The sequence below is a fragment of the Talpa occidentalis genome, unplaced genomic scaffold (assembly GCF_014898055.3).
Source record: "Talpa occidentalis isolate TD23 unplaced genomic scaffold, MPIMG_talOcc4v2.1 talOcc4.3, whole genome shotgun sequence".
Lineage (NCBI taxonomy): Eukaryota > Metazoa > Chordata > Mammalia > Eulipotyphla > Talpidae > Talpa > Talpa occidentalis.
The window spans coordinates 25,527,985-25,547,455 of NW_023603184.1; the positions used below are offsets into that span (position 1 = coordinate 25,527,985).

Genomic DNA, 19,471 nt, shown 5'->3' on the forward strand with positions numbered 1-19,471 from the left:
AGAGCAGAAGGATTGGCAACATTTATATCCCCTGGGAAGACAAACTACCCACTGCAAGTATTCAGTCTCTTCATGGCCTCTATTATGGCCATTGAGTTAACAAAAAAAATATCTCCCTGAAGATGGCAATCTCAGTCCTCTGCCTGGAAGCCACATCTGGCAGTACGTCCAGAGGGCTGGCCACTGCTGTACGTACTTTGCTTGCACAGTCTTCCTGGGAAAACAAAAATACCCGTTCTATGCTCAGGTTCGACATTTTATGGTAGAAAATTCTTCTAGGCCCTTACTTCTGCCCTAATTCTCCTGGTCTCCCACCTATCTCTCACCTCCCCACCCCTTCCTAAGTTTAAGGCTCTGCACTAGAAAAGTGTGGAGTTCAGCCTATAATATTCTAGATCTCACAGCCCTATGGTGGAAACAGCTACTACTAGACATCTTCAGGCTGGGTTAAGTACACTCTTAACCGTGGGGTTCCGGGAGCTTTTCCCAGTAATTTTGTTGGTTCCTCTGTCCCATCCTACACAGTGCTTAAAGGCTGCTTCAGATGCAAGTCCCACAGCCCACTGCAGCAGCCCACCCAGCCATGTAGCAAGTGACACCTTCCAACTCTGGAGCAAATTTTTCAGAACATAAAATAAGAATATAGTGGTTATCAGAGGTGGAGACATTTAGAAGTTCTTCTTAATCAGAGTGAGGATTGTACTTTGGTACATGCTAAATGACCATGAAGATAAAATTCAGGATGAGGACAGGCAAATCCTCAACACCAAACTAGCAGAACAACATGCATCTTTTGTGAAATTCAAACGTGATCAGATTATGCAGAGATAAAGGCCGACTAACTATGGGTCCTGACACTTTATTGTGTATGTTGGGAACCAGGTTTCATCTCAAGAAATGGTTGCTAAACACTCTGCAACTGGTTTAATGCTTTATTTCAGCTCCAACTTTGCATCCTAAAAACACTGAAACATTCCTTCAGGTTCATTTTACACAACTTGACTTTGAAATTTTCTGGTTGCCACAAGTATAACTCTTTTCTCCTTATCCAATAAACAGCTGTGCTTTATTGGGATAGTTTCCAAACAAAAACACCTAGAGCAGCAGTTTAGCAAAATATGCCCTCAATGGCACTCAACAATGGCGTTTTCCCAAGCACAGTTCTGTTAGAAGTGTGAGAGTGTGTTCATATGGGTATATGTACATTTTAAGTTATTATTTGTACTATGCAAAATTTTTGATCTAGTGGAGTCTATGAATTTGTTGCATGACAATTATAGTTAAAAATATCGGACTGGTCTACAAATCATTAATACTTTGTTACCATACAAGTTTAACAGTGGATTATTTTATGTGCAGGTATTATTGTTAAATACAGGGACTGTTTCCAGGCACAGAATGGGAATTGTAAGTTAGGATGGACATTAGATGTGATTATGAACATAGTAAAGGCCTGTGGTGCTGAATCTACAAATCCGCAGTGAAGATTTAAGCTGGAGACGCGCCCTTTGTCACTTGGACTCTGCCTTGTCCTATTAGAAAAAACACCTCACCTCCAAGCCTTAAAATACCCTTCTGTGGTCACCTCATTCACACTAAGAGCTCCTGGGACATCGAGCCCCTAAAAAGAAATCGTTTTCCCTGGAGCAGGAACATCAGGGTTTGCTTGTGAGCAGAATAAAGAGGAGCTCCAGGTTGGGCCAGGCCCCAGTGGCCTTGCTGTTTGGAAGTACTTCACTTCTGCATCTGTTATTCATAGATTTTAGGTGCTTTGGTCAAGTTCCCCTATGTCCATGCTCAACTGCTTGAGACTTGTTTTGGCAACACCCTGTCCAAAGCTGCTTACAGACTGTTCTTCACTTCTTTCCAAGGCAGAGGAACAGAAAGCAGCCTCTGTTTTGAGGAGGTGGAAGAGTATATACTTTTTATTATGACATGCTCAGGATATTTTACAAAATTCCTTTTGTTCTTTATTATTGTTTCTGGAAAGGAAAGTTCACTGAAATTTCATTGTTTTAGTTTGAATATAGAATATTTTTTTTAATTAAGGCTTATTTTGAAAAATTATGAGTTTAAATGTATGTTCGAAAGTAACGTAATATTCAGAGACAACTGCTGTGATCAGATGGCTTACCAAAATTGCTGGAATGTTCACATTTGAAGAATGCTTACTAATGACTGTCTAACCAAAAACTGCAACATCATTCTTTGTATAATTTCATTAGCTGTGTTTCTTAAACTGTGTTAACAAGCTTAGTTGCAAACAAATACTTTAATTACATGTATATCATATATAATGCATAGAAAGGGATGTCTGTGTAAAAATAAAAATAATCTATGCTGAACAAATTATAGGTGGCATTTATTAAATAATAAAGGAGACGCAGCTTTTGGAAAATAACTGGATCAATTAAAATACTCATACCCTTTGACTAGTATATTCACTTCTGGGAAGTTATCCTCAGAAAAAATTCCAAAGCATGCTCCCAGCATTACTTACAATAAGGAAAAATTAGAAACAACCTCCATGTCAATCATTACTAGTTGGACAGTTTTCAAGTGTTTTTTGATTGTGACCAGTAATAAAAAAAATACATTTGATATTGTCATATGACTCCATGCTTGCATGAAAGGCATGTGTGTATGTGTAAAATGCAACCTAAGTTTAGAAAAGATCCAAGACAACAGGATGAAGATGGTATAGTGAAAGAAACTTATGGAATGGCTCAATATGAGTCAACTGATGAAACAATGTGATTTTTGAGATTTATTGCCTAGATCAAATAAAGTCCCAGATCAAATAAAGAGAGCCTAGATCAAATAAAGTCCATGTCTTGCTCTATTCTGTTCTGATTAGAACACACATTTTATTTGCAGGCCTGGGGGAAATGGAATCTTAATAAGATTTTAGGCAAGTATACTAAAGGAAAAAAAAAAAAAAAAGCACCTCTGTGGAGCCTCTTATACTGAGAACTATTCATGAGGCTGTTACGTCTGCTTGCAGAGGGGAAAAACAAAAAATTACCCCATGGAGTAGTTTTAGCCCCATGGCATCATCTCTGGGGACCTGCATCTAGGTGAGATGAAGAAAGCTTACAAGAATAAGAGACAGCTGAGCTCAGCCTGATCTGTCCTTGTCCATACGTCATTCCATTTGGTGTTCTGACCACCAGAGCTTTAGCAAGGACACAGAGCAACTCAGGAATTCGAACAATTCTTACCCATTATCTCCCAAAGTCATGGTTTAGAAAATCAGAATTACAAAGTGATATTTTTATCAGAATGAATTCTTGTAGATCTTTAACCTTCCATACTAAGCTGCCATCTGATAGTTGTTTGTGAGCAAGAACTCGGTTTGGACTTCTATAGCTGAAACATTAGACAGCAGGAATGCAGCATTTCAGCTCCATCAGGCATTGCTGGGATGTATGTATACCAGCTTATCCCTCATAATGGGAAACTACAGTGCTTCTTCTAAGGATTTGGAATCAGGAATCAGGAAGAGAAAGTAACAGGGGCCCCTCAAAACCCAGTTCTTATCCAGGAAACATGAAATGTGGTCCTGGTCTACAGACAAGTGTCATACAAAATTAAGTGCAATGTCCTACAGCAGGAGATGTCATTAACCTTTCTCTCTTTCTTCTCCAAGGATAGGGACCTTGAAGTTTCTAATTTATGTAATGACTAGTGCCTTCATTAACAATGCCCCACTTTTATGTAGAATAGAGCTAGTTTGCCTTTTGCATGAAAGAGGTACCTATAAATATTCGTTCACTTTGAGATCAATATAGAGGAACCAGTGCAATAAGAGGAAAAAATTAGATGCCAGGATGCAAGGAAGGGAAGGTGAGTGAAATAATGAGAAGAAAAAAAGGAATGAATGTAGAGGGACAGGGCAAGCCATAATCTTGAAGGACAGAAATGAGAGGAAGCTGTTTGGAAGTCTGAGAATAGCAGATTTGAGGGGATTCCTGAGGCATCCCTCCAGGGATGTCAAAGAACATAATTGAGTACACTTAGCTTTTGGAAAGAAAGAATTCAGGAAGGGCCTCCCCAGTGGCGCAGCGGTTGAGCACTGGGTTGCGAAGCTGCCCGCAGCCTCTGCAGTGCGGGTTCGATCGGTCCGCTGGTGAGGGTCCCACATGGCGCGCAGACCTCTCCTGCCGCGCCCGCTGCTCTCCTCAGCAGTGTATTTCGTCTATCTGTCTGTTCTGTTCCTCACTCTGGCTCTGGTGAATTCTCTCACCCTCCCATGCTTCTGACTATACCCAGTGCTTGTATAAATAAATAAATCTTTAAAAAAAAAAAAAAGAAAAGAAAGAATTCAGGAAGCCCTTCCTAATTCCATGTCAAAGCCCTCCTTGTATGTCAAGATTCCCTACCCTCAGGTAACATGTTTGCCTATACCCATGCTACTGGTTCGCTAATGACCGGGAGGAGAACAGGGTGAAAAGAGCACAGGGTCAGGAGCTACTGACCCTGACAGCACTGCAGATGCCAGCAGAAGACTTCTTTCTCACAAGCTGTGGGTGCACTGGCAGACACTAGCTCTCCTCAAACCTGAGCAAACAAAGGAAGTCAACAACCATTTGAGAGTCCTCATGGTGATGACAGCATGCAGTTACTCATCACCAATTCAGTTGACATCTGCAATCAGTAACGCATGGAAGCATCTCTTCTAAGGAAAGGCCCACAGGAGCTTAGGAGGGGAAGCGATTTAGGGAAAATTCAGCAAGAAGGTGAAGTTTGAAGCTCTGTGTGTGTACTTCTACCACAGTTAGCCTCTATTGAACTATTGTTCCTTTTCAGACTAGGGATTCCTCCATAGTCAACAGAAATATCTCATAGTCAATCACTGTTTAAGAGTTATAAGAAGCAAAGATGGAGACTCTAAATTGGGATTTGGAAGTTCACAAAATGCTCCTGAGAACAGTGAAGGGATCCTCATCTCTGTTTCTTTCTTGAACCATGATCCCTTTGCTTTCTCTTCTGCTATATGGGGCAGTGAGAATGGACACAAGGAAGGAAGACCAAGAGCTATCTTGACAAGAACATGAAGGATGATTGACTACGGAGATGAGGAAGAGTCCAGAATGAATCCCAGATTCTGGCTCAGATCACTGTGTGCCCATTAACATGTCAGGGAATACAGACAAAGCAGAATATTCCAGGGTGCTCTGCTGTCGTCACGTCTGAGTTTAACCAAGAGAGGAAGCTGTTTCAACACAGGAATTATTTAGACAAGAATGGAGAAGACAAGGATGAAGGGGAATGAAAGAACAACAGTAAAGGAGAAAGAATAAAAGAGGAAAGGAAGGAGAGAGAGAGAGGTACTAAAGGAAAGTGTTTGTGTGTGTGTACATGTTTTAAGAAGGGGGTAGTTACAGGAGGAAGTGGACAACACAGAACCATAAATGTAACTGCAAATACTGAGTTCTTGGCTGTTGATTATCACTGGCCATAACCTACTAGTAGTAGGGTTGTGATCTCCTCAGTAGCTGGGTTCTGAGGTCAGTGCATAGCATTCCCCTAGAAAGACACCACACCAGAAACCAGCCAATGTCTCAAAAAACCCAATTCAGTACTTTCCATATACAATATTTTGTGCACTCTTAAGAATCTCAGAATCAGAGGGACTCTAAGAGTCCATCTTTTCTATCTAGTGGTTTTCAAAAAATAGTCTTAGTAATGGAATCACTAATCTGGTCTGAATGCTCAAGCTTCATTTTGCTCACACTAGTAATCCCCTAATGTCACCCAACAAGACAGCACTTTCTCCCACTCCACATTCCTTCCATGCTTCTCTTGTCTTAAAATCCCCCCCTCTCTGGGAACAGAAAGCCTAAATTGAAGGCCACACTATATCACTATGGGAGTGCTGTGAGTTGGGAATAGTATCTCCCCTTTCTTGGCTCCATTTTCCCCATATGGAAAACAGAGCCTAGCTAAATGAACTCTAAAAGTCCAGAAACTCTGGGATATTTACTGACTAGAAAAGTATAAAGCACTCCGTAAATATTAGATACTGGTAATGGTCAACCCTCGCAGGGCAGAGCTGTTAGCGTCTTCTGTCTCTCACCTCAACATCATCTTTAATATCCCATGGGCTGGGTCTTACCTATTCTCCTTTTGAATATTCTCTTAGGATATTCACCCTTTTCTTCTCTATTCCTGTTTGTGGACATCCACAGTTCATTATCAGGTCTCCTTACTGTCAGTCTCTGTTCTCTCCAAAATTACCCCACTTTCTTCTATAAGAATGATTTCCAGGCCTCCCCGGTGGTGCAGCGGTTGAGCACTGGGTTGCGAGGCCACCGTGGTGCCGGTTCGATCCCCGGCTGCTCCCCGGTCTCCGGAGGAGGATCCCACATGGCGTGCAGACCTCTCCTGCCGCCCGCTGCTCCCCTCAGCAGTGTACTTCAGTCCATCTGCCTGCTCTGCTCCCCGCTCTGGCTCTGGTGAATTCTCTCACCCTCCTGCGCTTCTGACTGTACCCAGTGCTTGTATAAATAAATAAATAAATCTTAAAAAAAAAAAAAAGAATGATTTCCACAAAATTCCTCATTCACAGCATCACTTCCCATCTTCTCTGCACAAAAGCAAAAATCCCAGAGTTCAAATTTCCCACTCTGCTCTGCCAGGCCCCTCCCCACCCCCCAAGGCAGATCATCGCAGGGACCCTGGAGTTTTGTGTTCTTTCTGCAAACTTTTCTCCACATCCAGAACCCTTCCCTCCTCTCCTCTTCTTATAGAAAGTGGAGCTAACGTTCAAAGACCAAAAAATATCCTGCCTCCTCTTTCCTACCATTTTAAAATACAACTTTCTTTTTCTGAACTATAAATATCTTCACAACTAGTAGTCAAGCATAGTTCAGATCTTCGACATTCTATAATTATTTAATATATTTTATCTCTCCCAACAGATAGTATGTTTCAATAGGTTAGAAAACAAGCTTTATAAATTATTTGAATCACTATGATGGCTAAATGGAGAAATTTAGCATGTACTTGCTGACTGTCTGGATTGATGACTGAGAAACAAGATTGTGGTTTTCTCTCCTGCCCTTGACTCCCTGCTAGGGGTTCAAGAGGGAAGAAGAGAAGGGTAGAATTAATACCTTCCTAATTCCTAAAATACATTGCCACCTTTCCTTCTTGCTGTCACCCCCTCTGCTGGGGTGGGAAGGCCTCCTCTAGCACAAGCTCAAATCCACCTCTTCTCCAAGCATGATCCTGAACACATCAGAGCAGCAGGCAGACAGTTAGATTTAGCTCCATTCTTAGTGTCCTGATCAGCCCGCGTGATAGCAGCAGCTGAGCAATCCCTCACGGTGACGGGAAGATAACAGGGAGAGAGAGACACAGAGGAAAGATGAGCCAAGACTAGCAATACTGTTTTAATATACATTTCATATTTGGGCCCTTGAGGTAGGTCTGCTTCGAATTAAGCCCCATCTGTTCTCAAACCCCAAAGAGACAGGGCGTGCATGAGAAGACTCTGTAACCTGCCAGGGCCCAGACACCTCTACAGGCTATGCCAGAGAGCACTGGTAGCTTTAAAGAAGCGCTCATGCCAGGGGGAGCCAGCAAACTGAGAGGTGGAGACTTGGGCCGGCCAGCCCAATCTCAAACCCAGCACCTCTGCCCCAGAACACTCTAGGTCAGGACCTTGACAGGCTAGACTCACATAAGCATATTAAAGATGTAGGGTAGGGAGGGCTGCCAGGGTCATACCCAAGATACTCAGCAACGCAAACACAACCTACACATGGCCAGCCACCATACCACCAATTCCAGTCTCTAGCCCCACCAGACCTCACCTCTGCAAAAATTTTCCAGCTTCCACACTGTGCACAGCCAACCTCCTGCATTACCGCTCCAGATTTATTACCCTTTTCTGATCATTACAAGCGTTTGCTCCCATCTTCCATTACCAGCCCTCTAACTTTCCCCTGGCCCCCTACACACACACCATGTGGGGCAGATCTAGAGCAGGAGACCACCACCCCCTCCCAGGCTTCTCTCTGCCCAGCATGTTCATGCTTTAAATTGCTCTCTTGGGCCTTTCTACTTCACTAGAGCTGATGGTGCTGCCCTCTGAAAGATTTTAAATCAGGTAAATGTGGGGCTCACCTCCAAGGGCCTGGAGGTATCTATGCAAACAATTCAGAGTGTCAGCATCTCCAAACTGGGAAGACACCCAGTTAGATGATGAGCAGAAGACAGGTTCTCTCACCTGCCTCCAATCTCCTTCCCCACAGAAGGTATCTGCTAAACCTATCTCCAGGGCCAAAGAGGATTCCAGGAAACCGAGCACTCATCTTCCTCCTCAACCCCACCCCTTCCAGAGAGGCAAGGAGACAGGGACATAATTTGGAGAAAATTTTAAGAAAAATCATTACCACACCATACCTTCATGAAAAGCCAGCTCCTGGTTTCAGGGTTGCAAGAAAAGGCAATTCCACCTTCAAACTCCTGGTTATTTGCGGTGGCTAGTCTCAGTGGGGCTGCCTTAGCAGTCCACGTCAGGGAAGCATGAAGCAATCGCACCCCACAGAGCCCCAGAGGCACAGTTGGGCAGAATGGAATGCAGACCGCTTCCCAGAAGTGCCAGGCTGAGAAAGAAACCAAGAGCTTACCACAGTTTCCTGGGCCCAGAAAAAGAGGCACTAGACTCCCAGAAAGATTTTTGGCAGCTTGAAGGTCCTCCTATCCGAAAACCCTCTTGTCTGAGGAAAGGTTCAGTGATGGGAAGACACCCAGATAAAACAAGCCTGAGCTGGCCCCAAATGGCTTCAGGTTAGCAGTACTTGAAGGTAAGCAAGACTCTTAGAGAATCCCTGAGGGATCAATGGCTCCAAAGAAATCCAAGGCAGGCCTGGGATGGGGACGTCTGGACTTCTTAATAGAAGCTTTTGCCAGTGGCTCTATCACCTGCTTTCCATCTAGAAGCTTCATTTCTTTCCACAAATGAAGGGGGAGGATGGAACCAGCGTGGGGGTCCTACATCTGACAGGAAAACAAGCTGGTAAGCAGATGGGCTTCTCAGCTCCATGAGTCCCAGCTTCATTCTCTGTCATGCTTTGTAAGTCATAAAGCTTTTTCCATTCCAATGATGAGTTGTAGGCTTCCCAAGAAGCCCCACCACAGTTTCCAGAAGCCTGTCATAAGGCAATGCTAAGCAAAGAGGAATCTTCCCTGCACAAGTGCTTTCTACAGTTTGTCACATGGATTATGTCCTTGGAAGGCTCTGACTTAAGATAAGCATGGGGGAGGACAGAATGTAGATAGGAAATTATTTGAAATGCCTTCCTATTACATACTAAGTGCCCACATTAAGAGTATCAGAAGAAAACAATCAAATAATTCCAATAAAAAAATAAGCTAAATCACAAACTTTTTCTCTGCTAAGAAAAAGACAATTCCTAATCCTCCCAAAACCAGACACTTCCCCTTCTCATTTCATATCCAGCCACCAGTTTAGAAACCCTCAACACTTGTTAGCATTAGCACAAAAGGCATACACAGACACACATGTCTGTTCATTCCTCACAGCTTTGTTCCCACAGCCAAGGTTGCAAGACCCTTTCCAATTTTAGGTCCCTGTGGGGACAGCAGGAGGCACAGAATGAGAAGCCTTTCCCCAAGCAAAGGCCTTGGCTGCTAGTAGGACTGGGGGTGGCTTTAGACACCCCCACAAGCAGGAAGGAGACTGAGCACCTGGAATCTCCCCTTCCTCCACAGCACCAGTAAACTAGCTGATGTCATCTCTCTGGTAGCCACATGTCTGCCTTCCAGCCCCTGGGATTTTTCCCATCCTCACCTCAAAATTGCATAATAAGCATCTGTAGCTGCTTAGCTGGTTTACCAAAGAAGCAAAGGTGAAAGGTTTGCTACATATAAGAATCATTAGCTTCACCCTGCCCATGGCCACAGATCTTACTCTCAAACCTTGATCACAAAGCATGCTGCTTTTTTTTCTAAAAGAAAAGACCAAAGATAAACTCAAATCATCTCTGGGCACAGAAAGAAGGACAAAGAAAGAGCTCGTCAGTGACCGGCACGCTTCTTTGGAACTGTGATGCACACTGTCCTTAGGCAAAAAACACACAGACAAGCTTTCCCACTCTAACAGGAAAGTCTCAGTCACTTGGAACCTCCTTGTGGAATCTGAAATTTATTCAAGACAACGTTCTGTTTTCCTGAATGGTTCATTCCATGAAGCGATGCCGCAGTTTACACACAGAGCACAAGGACATCTTCAGAGACTGGAAGCAGGCTGATCCCACTGGAAATGTACACAGCTTCAAATTCGAAGCTTTCCATTTGAGACCTGACACAGCATCACAAGAATGTTTTATTTCCTACTCTAAAATAGGAGGGCATAATTCAATTATCTCCACTAAACATGTTTAAAGAATGTGGTCGTGTCATAATTACATCATGATTTTCAGAGCGGGGGATTTCTTCAGGCTTTAAACTAAAGTATTTCCTGAAGTGACATGCAGTGGCGGAGAGGGGGAAGAGCTCAGGCAAAATCAGGCATGGCATACACCAGCCCCTCTAGCTACGGCCTCATGACTTGGATAGGAGGAAGGACCAAGAGTGCCTGACCTCGTGCTAGGTGCCCCTTGGATCCCACCTGGTAGGAGTGGAGCCAGCCCCTTCCACAGTAACATCACTAGCAGAGGCAGAGTGAAGTCCATGTCTTCACTGAACACTCCTTTACTGTCAGTCACTTGAATAAGATAAAGACATTTTCTTTATGTCTTTTTTTTTTTAAGATTTATTTATTTATTTATTCATACAAGAATGGGGGTACAGGCGAGAGGTGTGGGGGGTGAGAAGATTCACCAGAGACAGAGTGGGGAACAGAACAGGCAGACTGACTGAAATACACTGCTGAGGGGACCAGTGGGCGAGGCAGAAGAGGTCTGCTGCGCCATGTGGGCAGCTCCCTGGCCAGGGATTGAACTCGTGCTGCAGTGGCTGTGGATAGCTTCATAGGTTGTGTCTTAAACCCTTGTGCCACCAGGGAGGCCTCTCTTTATGTCTTTATAAAGATATTTTCTTTATCTTATTGAATAAGATAAAGAAACAGTACTAGACATGGTAATTAGATGCCCAGAGCAGCTCATTCTTAAAGAACGTGGCTAAAATGCCATTTAGATATAATAAAGATGGAACAAATGTAATAAGCTCTGTGAAGATTAGCAATAAAGGGAAATGTAAGAAGAGCAAAATTTAATAATTTTTTACATATCCCAAACTGTGGTGCTGGAAAGACAGATTAGATAAAAGATGGCTGTTTTCAGGGATTTTAAATGGTATTCACAAGGACAAGATTGATAGCATGGATTCTTCATACATTGTAATTTCATTCCCAAATATTCTATCCGAAGCATTTTTGGCATCATGCTTATCAGCTACCAGGTTAGGGCAAAGACGAGGACAAGGAGGGTACTTCCTGAGGTACCTAAGCAAATTAAGTCGTGAGAAAGAGAATGGAAGAAAAGGGTTAAAGAAGATGTGAGTGGCATTTGAAAAACTTCCACCTGCGGAGGAAGGGTATGAGCTATGTCTGATGAGAGAAGAGCAGCCAGACGGTTCCAGAGTGCCTGGAACTGGAATGGCAGGGAGGACCCACCAGGCACTAGTGACAGCTATCAGTTGGGTCATCTGTTCAGGGCAACTTACGACCAAATGCAATGAGGGAAAGTGCCAAATAGCCAGACACAGGACTCAGTTTTTCTCAAGATCCATGTCAAACCATTACTTCATCCAGATGATGCTGGCCTTCAAAATGAACATGTCTACAGAGCCTGCAGGAAATATTCACTGCCTGTTCTCCTGGAGCAGGATGAATTGGGGTACCTCACTACCTAAAGAAAAGGAACCATCCCAGAGTTCTATGGACCTGGCTCTAACAGCCCCAATAAAGTAGAAGGCGCCCTTGCTGGTGATGTATGGTCAAAACAGAGCCCTGGATTATGGAGCATAAAAATGTATGGGATGAGTACTGGGGTGTGTATCACCAGAGAGGAACTCAGAGATAAATTTAAAAACTGTAGAATAGCAAAGGAGGATCAATGGAAAGTATAGTCCAATTATGCAATTATCCTCCCCAAAACCATTCTACCCTGTTCCATGACTTTCTCAAGCTTCAGCAGCCCAAGAGCCTCTGAGAACTGGTGTAGCAATAGTGAGTAGGTCCTTATCACTAACCCCACAGAAAAAGGTATCCCTCTGCATTCAGGGAAGTTTCTGCTGACTATGCCTGACAAAGGAAAACAGGGCAGCAATGGAATTTGGAGACTGTCTTCATTCCACCTGTTCTGCAAGAAAGCAAATCTTTAACTGGAAAGAAAGAGTGTAAAGTAGGCAAGATTTGATTAAATCCCAGAACCATTTCAGAAGAGGACAGAGACAAAGAAGAAAAGTGGTCCTGCCTATCTGAGTCTGAGTATGTTGGAAGGAAGCCTGTGGTCTCCATAGGCAATTGTTAAACCATTTTGATTCTGCTCCAAAGAACTGCCTGTCAGGAACACTGAGGGGGCACTGTCTACTTTTATTTCCTAGTGCCTGGTTATAGGATTCCCCCAAATATTCTCCCATTGCTTGCTGGAACCAAATCATCCCACCTTCAGGGTACAAGAACTGGAACACAGCCATGCACAGGAGGAGTGATCAACAAATGCAGAAGCTGGACATGTTAGCAAACATTTAAGGTTTCTGGAAACTACAACTTCCAAGGACCAATCTCCACATGATGGGGAAATCAAAGCCAGGTGAAGATCTGGGCTGAGTTTCAAATATTCTTGGGTTTATGAAGGAAGTGGAAGGTGGGAGGAAGAATTCTAGAACTGAACCCGCAGAAGGCTAAGTCTCCCACATCTCAAGAGTGACAGCAACCAGGTGTGGGCCCAGTGCAAATCCAGGGGTAGACAAGACAGTTATCTTCCGAAGTCATCCTTGTCAGAGAATCTGTACCCTCTCGTCATCCACATTTTATATTTTTCAGAGTGACTCTATATATTATCATCTACACTTGGATTTGAGTTTCCTTCTGGTTCCACCAAGGATGCTCATGGTAATGGTCCACTGCCTCTAGTCTATCTACTCTCCCCTTCACCCCCCAGGCTTACTCTCTGGTTCTCATTTCATATCCATTGATTCTCGTCTTCTCGTATTCTTTAACATGAGGTCCCTTTTGACAAAAGGAAATTGAGACATAGAAATGTGCCTTGCGTAAGATCGCACCACAAATTAGTAGTGCAGCAGGGATAGAATCCAACTCCCCAGATTCTGGCCCAGCAGTCTTTCCAACTGACCACAATACCTCCATTAGGGAAGAAACATCTGCCCGAGAGCACCAAGACCAAGAATCAAAACAGTTTATCTGCAAGTCTTCTTAAGCAAAACAACACAGTCAGAATGTTTGGCAGAGACTAACTAAATATTTCCTCTGTGATCTATGCTGGAGGGGAAGTCTGTGGGAGTGAGGTAGGCACAGCACACAGGGAAATTGAAGACCACTGTGGGGGCCAGCAGACAGTCCATGAAAGGGGGAAGTGCAGACTTCAACTGGGGACGAGCTCAGGGCCAAGGAATTGGGATATATATATATATATTTTTTTTTATTTGTTGACTGACGTTTAAAAATAAGATTCTAGATCTAAATTGTGAGTGTAAATTGACTGTCATCTCAGAACTGATCAAACATAAGCCAGAAAAAAATTACAATATCGAGCATGTGGACAGGAATCTCTGGGTGTGAGGTGGGAACAGCTGGCAAATGGAGGAGAGGGCAGATGGGCTGGAAGAAGAGAGACACGAGCATCACTGGCAGAACCAGAGGGGAATGCAAGGAACCCAAACAAGGATCTTCCAAAAGGAGGAAAAGGACCGAGATCAATCAGTGGAGGAAGGCTGTTAAGGACAGAAAAAAATCACTATACAGAACTAGGTCCATTTAAAAAAAAAAAAAAATACACTCTGAATTGAGGATTCAAGAGAGAAACTCTCCAAAGCATGCGAAAGCTGTGAAAAGAGAGAAAGTTTTAACACCAAGTAAAATTTACCTGAGCTTTCTAGGGATCTTTAAGAAAGAAAAGGTTTCAAAGGGCAGACAATATCCTTCAACTCTGTCAGAGGCACATCACAAGTGTTCAAATGAACAAAAAGAAAATGTGGGCTTCCCCAAAATCCAAAGGTTTGAAGCAGGTCCTCTAGCCATTCCAGGGCAAAAGGATTTCCTCTGGTGGTTACTGGAAGCCACAGTCTCAGGGTACAGGGAAGACAGACTTCCAGGTGGGCAGGCTGACCTGGGGAGCAAGGATGAGGTAACCTCACCAGCAAATAGACCACTGGTGGTCACCCTCCTCACAGGCTCCACCTCTCCTCTCACATGCCTTACACTGACTAGGAGAAGGGGAAAGAAAGAACCTGGAACTCTTAACCTCAAAGAGTTACATTCTACTTGAGCAGCCAAGACACACTACGAACAGGAAATATTGCATCAACACTTTGGCCTAAGAAGTGTTAATAAGCAGACCAGTCTCTGGGCTTGTAGGACAATTCCCTTTCTTAGGGGAGAATACTGACAACTAAGATAGTGCCAAGCATATGAGAAAAGGTCTAATGGTCACCAAATGCAGCACTAGACAATTTTAGGAGACAATGAATTGCTTCCTGATTGTGAACTAATCTACTTACTAGCAAAGTCTATGAGATAAGAGTTAAGCCAAGGAAGTTTTTTCTTTTTTTAAGGGAGCTCTTTCCCAGGTGGAAAAATTGAGAAAACAGACAAAAGGAAGGAGTGACTTCCATGAAGCAGGGAAATCCCCCACCCAAAGCCTCATTTATAATCAAAGGCAGAAAGGACCAAACTAATGTAAACAGGCCAGGGAAGCTAATGTGCCCTTCTCCAGAGAGGCCAAAACACACACTTCCCCCAGCATGGACCTGGAAATGCAGAAGGTAGGTGTTCCCTTGGACGAGAGAGGCAGGTTAGAAGAGTTGGGGAATTCCCAAGCTGCTTTTAGGCTTTTTATACTATTTCCACGCACTCACAGCATTCCCCAAAACTCCAGGGCACCAAGGCCAAGTAGAAGGTGAAGCCAAAATTTTGCTGGAAGAAAATATAATTTGCCCAAAGTTCCCACAAAAGAGACTCAGAAAGAAATAACCAAGTAAAGCAGCAGGACCACCCCCATATCTGAGTACCTAGGCAGAGTCCTATGGGCTTCTCATCCTCCCTCCTTAGCATCAATGCAATAAACAGCTGCCCTGGAGAAAACAATGGGCCTTTGTCTATGGTTTTGCTTTAGATTATCTTGGAGAATCAAACAGGATAATTCCTTTAGAGGAGTGGTTCTCTTATGTGCTGGTGCAGTACATGATAAAGGTTTTTAACCATCCACAGCATCCCTCTCAAATAAATTTCTACCTGTTCCATATTTGGCAATAAGGGACCTGGGCAGGCCTCACCCCACTCCGATAGGAATCAGCGGCAGACAGGTCCCTGCAGCCCTCTTCCAAAAGACTACAAAAGTCAGACACCAGAGTTGCTACTTCTGCTTTCTCCTTGGTCTGGCCACAGAACTAACTCAAAGTCTGAGAACTGTTCTTACTCCCTCTTTCTCTCCATTCACCAGAATATCCCATGAGTGAATTACATTGATTGCTGATACTATGTTCAAAAACATATCTGTTGATTTTGTCAGCAATAATTGTGATTTTAAAAAATGATAAAAGTATGAAACAAGCTAGATAGTCAAGTGTCTCCTAATGTTGCACTATTAAATAAAAATTTTTAAACTGACATCACATCAATAAATTTTTTTGTATTATTTTTCTTCATTCAAAATACTTTAAATCTAACCTAATTTTGTAAGAGATGAATATAAAATGGTTTCTTGGAAAAGGCTATTACCCTATTTTACTTATTTGTTTTTAATTTATTTTTCTGGCTTTCAAATGTCCTTTCTTATACAATGTGAAGATGATAATAGGTTTGGGGGTTTTGACTCTTTCCCTAGGAGGAATGGAAAAATCTGGAATCCTATGTTGGCCTCAAAAAACAAATAAACAAAAACTGTCTTGTGAAATCCCACATGCCCCTAGTGTGCTAGTCTTCTCCCAGCTTCCCTTCCAGGCATAACTGGTAACAAATGAACTTAGGAGCCACTTCCCCCAAATCATCATCAAGGACTAGATGTCACAGCACAAAATCATTTTGCATGAGACAGAGACAGTCTGAAGAACTCCTAGCAACTTCTCCCTCAATTCTGCTCTCCTAGCCAGCATTACTTCTCTCCCTCAATGCCTTCAAAGAAAGGATACTTGAAGCTTTTCAGAACAGTGAGCTACATATCATGAGTTCCTTAACTCAACTCAGAAAAATCACTCATTTCCCATGATTTCAGCCCAAAGAAGCGTCACAGCGTAGTGGAAAGGCTTTGGAATCAAATGAAACTGGATTCAAATTCTGGATCTTGGGCAAGTTACTTGATTTCTCTAAGTCATGATTTCCTCCTCTTTGAGACAATTAGGAGATTCATGAAAGTAACAAGTAGTGAGTCCTAGGTCTCCTGTACAACCCAGAAACTCCTTGATAGCATTCTTGGTTATTGCCCCAAGAATTGGTTGGCTTTTCAGAGACTTTTTTGAAGACAAAGAGCTACAAATAATGACACAAAAACAACACTTTCCCTATAGGAAATCGAAGTCATGGGGTTTTCCTTACCTTGCCTTGCTTGTCATCACATTCCCATGGCCAAACTGGATTCCTTCCCAGGCTCTCCCAGGAAAGGGCTACAGGATCTGTTTAATAGTATAGATCGCCCATGTACCCTCTCAGGAGCCTGGAAAGATGAATTATTCGGTGGCTCAGTTCTTTAAGGGCAAGGCTTTCAGTGTCATACTGGAAAATATTAAAATGTGGAAAAACCACTCATGCCACCACCTCGTGTTTCTGTGTAGTATCAAATCACTGCTCTAATTGGTTTTTTTTTTTTTTTTGGAGTTTGCTCAATCTGCTGTATGCAAACACTGAATTGGATTTCTATTACTTTGCTGAACAAGTGTTCCAAAGAGACACCCAAAAAGTGTAATCACTGTTTTCAGAACTACAGTCTCATATGAGGGCACTCCTATTTGGATCATTTTTCTCTCTTTTATTTTTTTTTTTTTTTTTTTTTTTTGGCCAGGTCTCCCTGTGGTTCCCTCCTAGATCCTTAATGAAAGACTTTCCATCACAAAAGCAAAAGAACTCCCAGTACCAGATGGACCAAAAGAGAGACCTTACAAGCTACTTTTCCTGGGACCATGGACATTTTATACAGTTGAATTCTGATAACAAGCGTGGATGTAGTAAATGTATATATTGTCTGATTTAATTTGCAGAATTTTGTAAAAGTTTGTCATATAAACAAATTCACAAATGGGGAAAAAAATCCTTTTTCAGTCTAAGGATCTCAAATTTTGGTTCCAAAAGTGTTGTCATCCCTTTTCATGACAAGCTGAGGGCTTCAGCCAGCATAAGGGCAATGCGTGGAAAGAACACTTGACTCTGGCACTAATTCCAGTCTGCCCATTGTACCACCGCACAAATCCTGTAAGAGGGATAAGTCCCTTGCTGGGCCTCATTTTTCTCCCATAGTGGAAAATAAATAAGAATTTCTACATCTGGAGAAATATCCAAAAGATTATTAATACGGAAAACAGTCACTAGGACTCACCTCTCTTTTCCAGGTTATCAAAATGCACTGTCCAGCTGTCTGTAAATCAATATCCTGCACATGCCACTCCTGCCAACTCCCACAAAGTTTTTGTATTCTTTTGTACCTCCAGGCCTTTGCACATACTATTCCCTCCTCCCAGAATGCCTTTCCATCTCTATTTTGCTTAGTCAACTCCCAATAGTCCTTTAAGATTCAGGTCCCACAGCACCTGCTTTGGGTGCTTTCCCTAAACCTAAGGTTTCTTTTACATTGTTTCCTTATTATTCTTCCCTTTCCTCTTTTTCCTATATCATACTCTTTTGTAATTATCTATCTATTATATGAAAACCCACCTAAGTGAGTTCTACAAAGTGAGAACTCTACTCCTCTCCCCCACATTTTAATTAACATTTAAATTTTTGCATTATAAATAGTAGAGATAGGGCCTCCTGGTGGCGCAGCGGGTTGAGCGCAGCACTGTGAAGCTGTCCGCAGGCTCCACAGCGCGGGTTCGATTCCTGGCCGACCAAGGTGATACCCACATGGCATGGCAGACTTCTCCTGTCTCGCTCGCCCGCTGCTCCCCTGAGCACTGCTTTTGGTTTATCTGCCTGTTCTACTCCCTGCTCTGTCTCTGGTGAATCCTCTCACCCTCCTGCACCTCTGGCCTGTACCCCAGCTCTTGTATAAGTAAAATAAATCTTTAAAAATAAATAAATAATAAATAAATAAATAAATGGTAGAGATATACTTTCTGACATATTGTTTACAAAATGCCAAAATTTATAATACAGGGCCTCCCTGGTGGCGCAGGGGGTTGAGCGCCATGCTGTGAAGCTGTCCGCAGACTCTGCAGTGCTGGGTTCGATCCCCATCGGGAGGCGAAGGTCCCACATGGCGCAGCAGACCTCTCCTGTCCTGCCCACTGCTTCCCTCAGCAGTGTATTTCATCAGTCTGCCTATTCTGTTCCCCACTCTGTCTCTGGCAAATCCTCTCACCCTCCCACAAATTTGGCCTGTACCCCGGCTCTTGTATAAATAAATAAATCTTTTTAAAAAAATTTTATAATATATTACTCTTTTAAATGTATCTGATGAATCCATGAAATCTAAATGTGGCAGTGATTTAAAATGTACCATCACCCATTTAAAAAACATGAAATTTTATGGTATTCCTTTTATTTTATAGAATTTTATCCTAACATTTATGCTTGAAATCCTTTGTTGATCAACCTATGATACTTCTCTGCAATATAACTATTATACACAAATATATATACACATAAATGTTTTAATTCTATTACAATAAGTTCTAAATGTTAATTTGTTCTTTTCTGGATCTGATTTTCTTTATATAAATGTCAATTATCTTTATGTTAATATGCAACTGATCAAAACATAACTATATTACAAATTTGTGTTAATAAATAATAAAGGTACATTTTTATTACAAATGCATTAATTTTCCATTTTTATAGCTGCAAGTGCCAAGAAACTTTGTACAATAATAACTAAATAAAAATGAAAGAAATTTTGTGTGAGGTGAACGTGATAACCACTATACTATGGAAACTAAAGAAATTTTGTAACAACAGTATCAGTCAATCTTTCCAAGTTATATGCCAGAATTACACCGTAGTCTATCACCAAAAATTCTTCTTTTTTTTTTTTAAAGATTTATTTATTTATTTATACAAGCACTGGGTACAGTCAGAAGCGCGTGAGGGTGAGAGAATTCACCAGAGTCA

At 42.4% G+C, this 19,471-nt stretch overlaps 1 protein-coding gene across 8 annotated transcripts in view; it reads right to left on the reverse strand.

Moving 5' to 3' along the window:
* Positions 1–19,471, reverse strand: part of DENND2B (DENN domain containing 2B) — a 174,289-nt gene that overhangs the window by 108,424 nt on the left and 46,394 nt on the right. The window contains exon 1 of one of the 8 annotated variants that reach the window (XM_054699359.1): positions 8,640–9,188. The exons of 6 other annotated variants lie outside the window; for them this stretch is intronic. The gene's annotated coding sequence lies outside the window, so the exon portion shown is untranslated. One more of the 8 variants, XM_037522625.2, reaches the window with a different exon arrangement.